General features: G+C 43.9%; 1 protein-coding gene across 2 annotated transcripts in view; it reads left to right on the top strand.

Annotated features, from left to right (window-relative positions):
* Positions 1–4,112: 4,112 nt before the first annotated feature.
* RNF19A (ring finger protein 19A, RBR E3 ubiquitin protein ligase) overlaps positions 4,113–10,285 on the top strand; it is a 112,957-nt gene continuing 106,784 nt past the window's right edge. The window contains exons 1-2 of one of the 2 annotated variants that reach the window (XM_019528010.1): positions 4,113–4,301; positions 6,715–6,829. The gene's annotated coding sequence lies outside the window, so the exon portion shown is untranslated. Of the gene's footprint in view, positions 4,302–4,803; positions 6,830–10,285 lie in introns of those variants that run through there. The other variant, XM_019528009.1, reaches the window with a different exon arrangement.

The raw sequence follows: 10,285 nt of genomic DNA, 5'->3' as shown, positions 1-10,285 counted from the left end.
TACTACTACTATGATCCATGCACTGCCTCCCTTCAGCACGCCTTAGCCCTAATGATTAAAGATCCAATCTACCCTTCTCTTCACCAGTTGCTTACCAAGAGACGGGGGGCTCTAAGTAGACTTTGAACTTAAGGCCCCGTTCATTCCTTGAGTGTAACTAATTGCTGACAACACACATAAATTAACTGTGTTTTCCTATGTGAGATGCTTACGCTGGCTCATGTAAGTGGTTCAGCATGTTTTTGTAGTTATGGGACAAGACCCTTTGTAATCAAGGCCCCTGCTGCCCACCACAGAGCCCAGGTTGCTCACAGCAGATGGCAGAGAGGCTGCAAGTAACTGCTCCAGGGTCTGTGGAGCCCCAGCCCAGCGCATTGCCAGCAGCGTGTGCACATGTACCTTGAGGCAGACGGTGGGGAAGGGGCTGGGGCTGCACTGCCACAACAAGGATCAGGCACCTTGGGTCCCCCACAATCTACCCTGAGGTGTGTGTGCCAAGCAAAATGCCTTTGTGTGCCACATTCTGGCATGTTTGCCAGGGGTTGCAGCTTACCCCACAGGTATGAGATATATGATAATGGAGAGGGCTTGGGCTTCCTTTACAGAAACAATAGATTTTACAAGTATCATAGTGGAAGAAGTCACTGGACCCTGCCTGAGAGGGTTGTCAAGAGAGAAAAAGTTAAAGATGACTCTGTATTATGGTCTTGAGTGATAAGGATGATGCTGGTGGAGAGATTGTGAAGAGAAGATTTTTGAAGGAAAATCAGTTTGGTTTTGGCCATATAAAGTGGAAGCTGATCATGACGTGTTGAGAAGGCGTTGTGTGGGAGAGCCTGGGATGTGAGATCCAAGAGCGGAAAACATTTACCCATTAAACATGATATTCCTCCAACAAAAAATGTTTTTTTTTCTTTTAACAAAATACACTTTTGGTTTATATTACTGGCTTATATTACTTATATATTATATTGTACTGCTCAGAAATAGATTACCGAAGCTACACTCAGGTCAGCACCTCCTACAAGACACATTATTTGAAGGATATTCCCTAAATACAATTAAAATTAAGGTTCTCCATGTCATCTCCCTCCTGCTTCCTTTCCAGCTTGGATAAGAAGCTTGTTTCCTTACCACTCATTTCCTCTTACTTCTTCCTCATGTCCCTATGATTTTTCCCTTTTACACTATGACAGTACTGCTGAATAGTGATGTTTTTGTGGAACACATCACATTTTTTCAGTTTGAAGTTGACATTATGAATAGCAAGTATGTGTGCACATACGCACACACGTACACACACACACATACTTCCCATCAGTTGAATTATACTTTCAAACGATCAAACTGAAGTGTTTTCTAGAAAGTGTTGCGGAAGGACATGCTAATATCTTTTCAGAAAGCTTATCTTGCTTCATAAAATATAAAGTGGATGAGGTTACTCCTCTCTATCAAGGGTTTGTAAAGCTGTCACTTTTTCTTAATACAGTACCACTCTGCCATCCTGTCCTATAAGACAACAGAAAATTTAAATTTTCCATTTTAAACAGAACATGTTTTTACCAGTTTGTGCATAAATTTTGTGCAAAAAATATATGTCTTTATTCCCTGACTTCCTGTATTAAGGCTTCTAGCCTGAGAGAGGGACTTCCTACTTAGCCCCTACTCAGATTCAGTGAGAAGACACTTTGGGACATTGTGGATAATGGGGCTGCTACCAGGACTAATCAATCCACCACAGACAGAACAGAATTTAGACACTTTCTTGAATATATCAGTTTTTGAATTGTCTAGCATGAATACAGATTTAGGAACACTTTTACTTCTCCTCTGAGTTTTCAGTGTCAACCATTTGCTATTTGGTCATGATGTTTGTTTGTCACGATGATGATGATGTTTACTATATCCAGTAATTGCAGATTCCAGCTTTTTACTTAAATTCTCTGCTGTGCCACTCCAAACAAAATAATTCTTCCTGTGTTATCATGCCATCGGCATTCTGCATCCTATCTCTCCTGCATCCTACCTCTCCTACATCCTCCCTCTTCTCTTTCCTTCACCAATCTCCATCTTTCCATTCCTCTCCTCTCCTCTTGATGTTTCTCATCACTCTTCTCTCGCCATTTAATCTACACACAAGAGTTCAAGGCTCCATGCTGCAAAGCTTTAAGTATTTTTCTACATGTTTTCTCCAGCTGAATTCAATGGGACTACTCATGGGCATAAAGTGACTAATGTACACAAGCATTTGATGCATTGTGAGCTAAATAACTCGCTTAGCTATGAAGATTCAAAACAAACAAGGAAGTACATGATTTGTACACTGAATATCAATACACCAATGTAACCTTCTTCCTGTTACCCTCTCTGCTCAGGGTCAGACCGGTTGCCATATTTGGGGTCAGGACGGACTTTTACCCCATGGTCAGATTAGTATGGACTGCGACAGGTTTTGTCTTCCTCTGTAGCAGGAGGCTGTCTGGGATCTCTGGAACATATAATTACCAACCTTTGCAGCATCAGGATGCTGGTTGCCATAGTCCCTCTGCTTTACCTGTGGCAAGTTAGGATGTTATGCCTTGTGATTGTGTCAGGGTTGACTGTATAGTTTTGCTAAGACGTTAGGCAATGGCTTTGTATAGGATGATTTTGGATAGGGATGATTTTGCCTCAGGCAGGGAGGGTGTTGGACTAAATGGCCTCCAAGGTCCCTTCCAGACCTACTTCTCTATGATTCAATGGTTTTTATTTTCCATCTCCTCTCCCACACTGTTATAATAACTTAATTGCAAACCTCAATTTCTGCAAAGACTGTCATACATGCTTGTTTTTTTGCACCATGGTTCACATTGATTTTAATGTGACCATGCATATGAATGAAACACAGATGTAAGCCAGCAGGATTGGGATCTCTGGCTGTAAACTATGGGGCAGGACCCATGGATTTGATTTTCCCCCATACCATATAAATTTTGTAAATACAGTCTACCTAATCAACAGTCACTTCCAACATAACCTTCTTCCTGTTACCAACTCTGCTTCCATTGCAGACTTTTCAGGACTCAGCAGCACCGCTGTTTCCAGAGCCCACCACTAAGGATGATCTTGGAGAAAATGCCTAATTCAATGACAGCTTTGGAAAAGATAAACAAAGATAACAGGCAAGGGATAGAAAAGGGAAGGAGCAAGGTATAAAACAAAGATAAGTAGATGGTAAATGGTTCTTATAATACCTATGAATGAGGGAAGAGCAGAAAAGAGGACTACTGACAGAACACAGGAGTGGGGATCAGTGAAGGTACATAGGGGTGTGGGGGGATTAAGGCAAGGTATAGAGATAGTGTGATACTAACTCATTGACACCCGGTGTTGTGGCAGCTGAGTTTGGCCAGATCTGAGAAAGGGACTGGACAAATTCTTGGAGGAAAGGGTCATCAGAAGCTATTGAATGCAGTAATTAGGGATACAACTTCCTAGATCTTAAATGCTGGAGGCTGCAAGTGGAAAAACATCCTGGTTCCCTCCATTTCAGCATCCACCCTCCACACTACGGCAGGATGCTGGGCCACATCGACCCATGCCTGAGAGCCAGTACACTGTAGTTCTTGTTTTAAGCTGATGGAAAAAAATCCTTGAGGCTGCTGGGCATGAAAGAAGATACATGAGCAAAAGAAGAGATAAAAGGAGCAGCAGGGCAAGGGGAAGGGGCAAGCTGAGGAGTGTAGGAAACCGATGATTAATTTTGTGGCTGAAAGTTGGAGCCAGAGAAGAGGCAATTACAGCCAAAGAAACAAAGGAAAGCGACGGAGTGAATCAGGGGTTTGGCGGCCGGGACAGAGGACAACAGGTTTTCCAATGGGGCCGGACTGACAGGGACATGAAGCGTCCCACGGACACGGGCTCTTTATTTATCTGTTGTAAAGCCCTAAGACGAAGCGAAGGGAGGGCACGACCAGCCAGGCTGGGTAGCTCCTAACCAGCCTCGAGCAGCGTTGCCCGCTCCCCGGCTCGGTCGCCCCGCGGGCGGGACCGCGCGAGGGTCCTCCCCAGGCGGGGCCGCTTGGTGGGGGGAACGCCCCGCCCCCTGGCCGTTGGGGCGGCAGTTGCGCGGCCGTTGGAGGCGGCCCTGCCGTGCAGTGCGTGTGAGCTCAGCGCGTAGCGACTCTGGAAGCCGCCGACCGCTCCCGCCCCGGCCCAGCCCTGCCAGGCGCCGTACCGCCCAGCTCCGCTCCTCGCCGCCCTCACACAGGCGCGTCTTGCACGGGGCCGGGCGCAGCAGGGTGGCGGCCGTCGCTGCAGAGGTGAGGTACGTGGACGGGCTAGAGGGCCGGAGCCTGCGGCGCTCCCTCCGCCAACGGGCCCGGGCCGCTGAGGGGAGCGGAACGCGGGGCAGGAGCCGGCTCCTCACATTGCTGGAGGGTGAAGTCATCGCGCCCATTGTCTCCCCGCGGCGGCGGCGCAGCTAGCCGAGCCTGGCCCGGCCCGGCCCGCGTCGAAGTGTGCCCCCCGGGGGGCTGGGAGAAGAGTTGAGTACGGGCCCTGCTCCCGGGCGGCAGCGCCCTCGGCTGAGGCTGTAGACGCCCTGGAGTCGCGCAGTGATTTGTCCAGGGTGTGGCGGCGGGGGTGGGGGGCGACGGGCCAGGCAACCAGCCCTGAGACCGGTGTGTGCCTGGGGACCCCCCACCTTCAGTGTAGGGCGAGGGGCCGGGCCCCTCCTTCCTCTCTCCGCCCCCCCTTCAAGCCGCCGGCTCGGACTGTGGAGGAATGCGGCTTTGCCGGGGCTGAGATATCAAAGTTGGGGGCCGCGGTGTTTATCCAGGCTTTCCTGCCTTTATTACCATGTGGCTAGACAACCGGCTGTGGCTTTTAACCACCCCTTGGGGTTGATTAGCGCTTTCTAGTTCCTCAAAATGCCGGGTTATTCACCAAGGGCAAGGTGAAAAAGGGGAAGGGTATTTATGTAATCAGGGAGTTGCGGGATTGAATTCTGCCATCGATCAGAGCCTCATGTTCTCTTAATTTATTTCCACACGTCTTCCACATTTTTTATTTTGTAATGGCAGTGGAAGGTCTGGACTTAAGGTATCCCGTGACCTGTTTCTCACTTTGCCTTTGGCAAAGGCAGGTTTTTAGTTTTATATTTGGAATGAAAGGTTCTATCTAATTTGGGTTTTTTTGTACATCTGACTTGTGACTCAAACCTGAGGGATTCAGACTGGCTTATAAATCAGAAATCATGTGGACTAGCAGAATTCATTTGCATGTATGAAAGTGATGGGCAATGGAAAGACGGAACTGTTTGCTGAAATGTGACTGTATGGAGCTGTGAGACTGTTTTAAGCAGTTTGAAGCAAGTGTGACTTTGTTGAGCAGTAGAGAAAGCATTTATGTATTTGACACTTGCATTTCATGAGCATTAGGTCTGTTTTGCAGTTAACTGAGACTGGAAAATGAAAATAAACTAGCCCGTTTCACTTTCTCTTGCCATAACAGTAATTCTGCTGCTCTTTGGAAATTAACTATTCCAGAAAAAGGCCTGCATTAAGAAACAAAATAAGAAACCCCCACAATTTTTCTTGACATGAGAGAAACCTGCAGACTTTAAAACTCCGTTTTTGGATAAAATACAAATATTTAACGTGCCTTTCTAAATTATCTGAAATGCCAGTGCATGCTCATGTTCTGCTTATTCTCAACAATGTTTAGATTTGAAGAATGGATGACCTGTTCAGCTTTTTCTTTTAAATCTTAAAAGCAGAAATTTAAATATCTGGACATTATTGTGTGCTTTTTGGACAGTTTGATGGGAAATTATAGAAGTTTTTACATACAAGAGTTAACAGAACTCTTAAATTCCTAGTCAGTGATGTCAGAAGGAGAGAAGGTATTTGACAGAAGAGTTTTGTGTGCCTGTATGATGCAGACAAGTCTTGGCCTCTGGGTTAACCAGTGAAGCAGCTTAACCATCCTAGCTAGGGATTCCTAGATGAAGTTTGTCTGTGTGTGGTGGGTCAGTGGTAAGATTCGTAGTTTTGTGTGATTTGTATTATGCTATGGCAAGTGCAGAAAATTTTATGGTTTCCAGTATAAGGCAGGTAATGATGAGTTTCAGAAACTATAATATAGATTGTTCTCTTCATATTATTTTTTCAGCAGATTGTTTTTCTTTCATACAAATTTTGATCTTTTCTCCCCAATTAGTCTTACAGCGTTCATAAAGATTTTTTTTGTATCCTAGCTGGAAGTGCAGGATGACATCTTTTCCTAGACTATTGAATCCTGCTTTGAGGCTTCTGATGAGCAGCTTTGAACTCCCAAGTGCAGGAGCTACTTTTCTGCACCCATGTTGTCCTGCGACCAAGGACATTGCCCCTATTTTGTGGTTGGTTTACTGTGATCTGTGTTTGGAGGTCCATAAATTACTTGCTGAATTATAATGCAATGTCCTGTTGGTTAGCCACCAGATCTAGCAGAAGAAATTTTAATAATTGTCTAATATCCTGTTTTAGTCATACTGTGCACATTTAAGTTTCAAAGTTTTTGGTCTGATTCATAGTTTCTAGAGGAGACAGTTCAAATTGATCCTTAGGGTTAATAAGTTTTTAGAGGACCAGTGCTAATGTTTGTGCTTATGTTGTTTTACTCATAAGGAAGTTAAATTCTGTTTTTTCTCTCTGTTTGTTTGTTTCAGCTGTATTTTGTCACTAACAGAAGATGTGCAACTGACTGAACTGACACACGCACAGCTTCAAGAGGCCGAGAATGATATTAGATGTCCTCTTACTAGATGCACACAAATTATATGTGGAAGTAGAATTCAACCAGGAAGGTAATGAGACAGTTTGAGTTTGCTGTTGTATTAATGGGTTATTTGTACATATTTTATTTTTTCTTCTAGGGTATGAAAATACCTAGAAAAATATACATTTTCTAGTATATCTTGGTAAGAGGTGTTTCTTTGAATCATACATATTGGTATTCATAAGCTGTATCTGTAATTTGTCCTGTTGGTAGTTTTCAGTGTTTGCTTTTCAATCTAAGGGGAAAACTTTTTGAGAGCGCTAAATTTCAGGTATAACATTTTAATCTTATGAACAGATTAGGTTTCCCATGCACTGCTACATAGCAAACTAAAAATACAAAAATAGAAATAAAATTTTGTAAATGAAATAAATATTAATCAGTTATCACAGCTGTTCAACTTTGAGTGGCTGGGGGCTGCACATGTGCCAGGCCTACACTGGACGGGCTGCCTTCCATGCTGTCTAGTGCCACGCTGCACTGTGCAGGGCCACGCCTGAGCTGCTGGCTCCTTGGGCCCTGGGGTCTGAACTGCCCTGCCCTGTGCCTAGGGGTGGGGGCAGGAAACTGAAGCTAGAAAAAGGAGAAGGGGGCATAGAGACCCCGGTGATGGGTAGCAGCTAGAATGTTGTGGTGGGGAGATGGAGGACTAGAAGACCCCTACAGGAACTTCCAACCTTAAAGACCATTGTTTAAAAGGAAAAAATATATTTTATGTCAACCAGCCAACTTCAGTACTCTTCCTATCAGAAGTAAATGCTTGACAACATTATTAAACATTAATATTTAATAGACCCATGTTCTAAATTGTTTTGAAAGTTTTCAGTAAAAGTTAGCTTGAGGATTTTTAACAGCTATTTTCATTAGCTTTCTGTAGCAATGTAGTACACAAGCAGGTTTTGTGGAAACATGTTGAAGTCCATTGCTGATGTTTTTATTTGTTGATAAACTTGCTTCTAAGTTTGAATTTTTGTGACCTGACTGTGATTACGCACAAAATGTTCTCCTACTCTGTCAAACTGGAAGCAGCCATTTGTAATGAAGGCTTTTTAACTGCCTGTGTCATTGGACAAGTTGGTTCATTTCTCTGTGGTACTCTCTTACTGTTTGTTGCGTTCTGGTGGTCCTTGTAGCTTCTCTAGTTGTAGTTTCTGCTTTCATTTTATTTTTTAAGTGCTACACTGGCACACTTTATATATTATTTCCTTTTAGTGCACTTTCCCACCTGCTGGCTCAAGAATAAAAAGCAAAAGAATGGAAGACTTCCAAAAAGGAGTTATAAATGTATTGTGTATAAGTAGCACATTACAAGCCTCAGTTACAGACTTTTTTACATGGTGTACACTCAGGCAGCCTTTTGGAGGAGTCTCCTTAGTCTCCATTGAGCCTGTTGTCTGTGCTCCTTCAGAATGTCTTCAGGAGAAGACACTTAGCCCAAAGCCCATCCTTCAGCTGAGATATTAGAAGGGCAGATGGAATTAAGGGAAGAAATAGTATCTCAACCAGACCCTTAACAGCTGAGCTATGAAATGTCTTCTGTGCATTTACAGCAAAGTAAACTGTTTCTAGCAATCAAGCTATTCCTTGAGTCTACTCCCTTTTTCTGACCTTAATGGAACAAGCAACTTGCTTCTAAGAAAGGATCCTACCCCACGTTCACCTGGGGTTCATGGAAGCAGAAAAGGCTAAAATGCTTCTGTTCCTTTCCTTCTTTTCAAAGAATGGAGAATTCTGTAGTCTCCTTCCTGTAAAAATATAAACTAAGAATTTGACTCAGAGGATTGACTGCCACATGACACATCATCTTTCATTAAGCAAGCAGCTGAAACAGTTCAACTACAACCTTCCCAACAAAGTAAAAAGAGCTGTCAAAGGATTTTTTTCCTGAAAGATGAAAATGAGAACAAATTCTTGGATGTTCACTCATTTTCTGAATAATAACTTGTGCTGGATTTCCAGCACATAATTGCTGTAACCAAAGCATGCATCAAAGGCATTTAAGAGAAATCCTAATAGTCAAGTTATACAATTGTTTCCTCAGGTTCGAAAACTTTCTCTTTAGAGATCAGAGTAGCACTTAAAGATATACTTAACAAAATCACTGAAGGGGGGTACCTTACAGGAATCATGAGCTAGCATCAGCTCAGTTGATTATACCTACCTATCCATTTATATTTACTGAGCAGTTCTCCCCTGGATGGAAGCTTTCTTTTATCCAAGTAAAACATAAAAAATACTCTTCAGAATGCAACTGGCCTTTAATGTAACAAATGTTATAGACTAGGACTTTTTAAACTTGTTGGACAATGTTAAAGCTATTTCTTTTGGAATAGTGGATTTTTTGGACTGAAGGATCTGGAGGGTTTTTTTGTATGTTTGTTTTCTAAAACTAAACTAAAGCTTGGGTTTCAACCCTTCCATAGCCCCATATATTTTGTGCAGAAACTATAGAATATGCCGTCATTGCTATTTCAGAAGAGAGCTTTTCTTATCCATGGCTTCACTTCCAACAGAATGTATTCTTGAAGATTTGAGTCTAAACTTGGAGCCATGCAAAATATGAAGAAATTGTATCCTTTGTCCCTTTTCATAAGTCATTGGTATCATTCCTTCTCAACCCCTACCTCCTTCCCACTCCAAATCCCTTAGCCCTTAAGTTTTCCACTTAATGAACCAACAAGTTAACTGAGCTGGCATATATTCAGATCAGTAATACCTTATAGTTTTGAGGAAAGACTATTTTACAGAATTTGATGCACAGGCTTTCCACAAAAGTGTAGCTCATTTCTAGTGCCCTCCAAATACGGAAAACTTTCTTGAAGTTGTCAGACCTCCAAGGCAGTATTTCAGTCATGCTCCTGTTACCACACCAAAGTTTTCTAGGGATCAACCTTATCATGTTTTTGTTTTCAGAGTTACTGTTCTTCAGGATTGTTGCGGAAAAAATGCAGATTTTCTCCTTTAGAGGGGAAAAATGTGGGAAACCATGGGTTTCCCCTTGTAGGCTGGCAGAGTTCCAGCCTGCAAGGGGCAACTTGGGGGTGGGGGGAGCGGATGCAGGGGGAGCTAAGTCCATATGCATGTGCACACTTGCACATGGCAGGAAGGCAGTGTGTTGGAGAGCAGCTCCTGTAGTTCCCTCCAGGTAAGTCTATGGAGGGGGGGAGATGTGAGGGAGTGTGCACAGGCGGTGTGTTTGTGGGGGGGGGCATGTGCCACCCCTGACCCCTCCACATGTCTTCTGTGCCCACCGACACCCCCCACACATCACCTGTGGCCCCCCATTCCCTGCCAATGCATTATCTCTGCCCACACACCCCTTTCCCCATACACTCATCTCCATTCTTATACAGTGAGGGGGGGATGGGGGACTGGGTCATGAGTGAGGGGCATCAAGGTGAGGGTTCAGCAGGGCTGGGGAAGATGGGTGGCTATGGGTTGGGGTGAGGGGCAGGTGCAGGGCATTAGCATATTAGGGCAACTC

This window comes from Gavialis gangeticus, unplaced genomic scaffold (assembly GCF_001723915.1).
Source record: "Gavialis gangeticus isolate Ggan-Ray unplaced genomic scaffold, GavGan_comp1, whole genome shotgun sequence".
NCBI classification, from domain to species: domain Eukaryota; kingdom Metazoa; phylum Chordata; order Crocodylia; family Gavialidae; genus Gavialis; species Gavialis gangeticus.
Note: the sequence above shows the minus strand (reverse complement) of the source record. Positions and strands in the feature narration are given on the sequence as shown.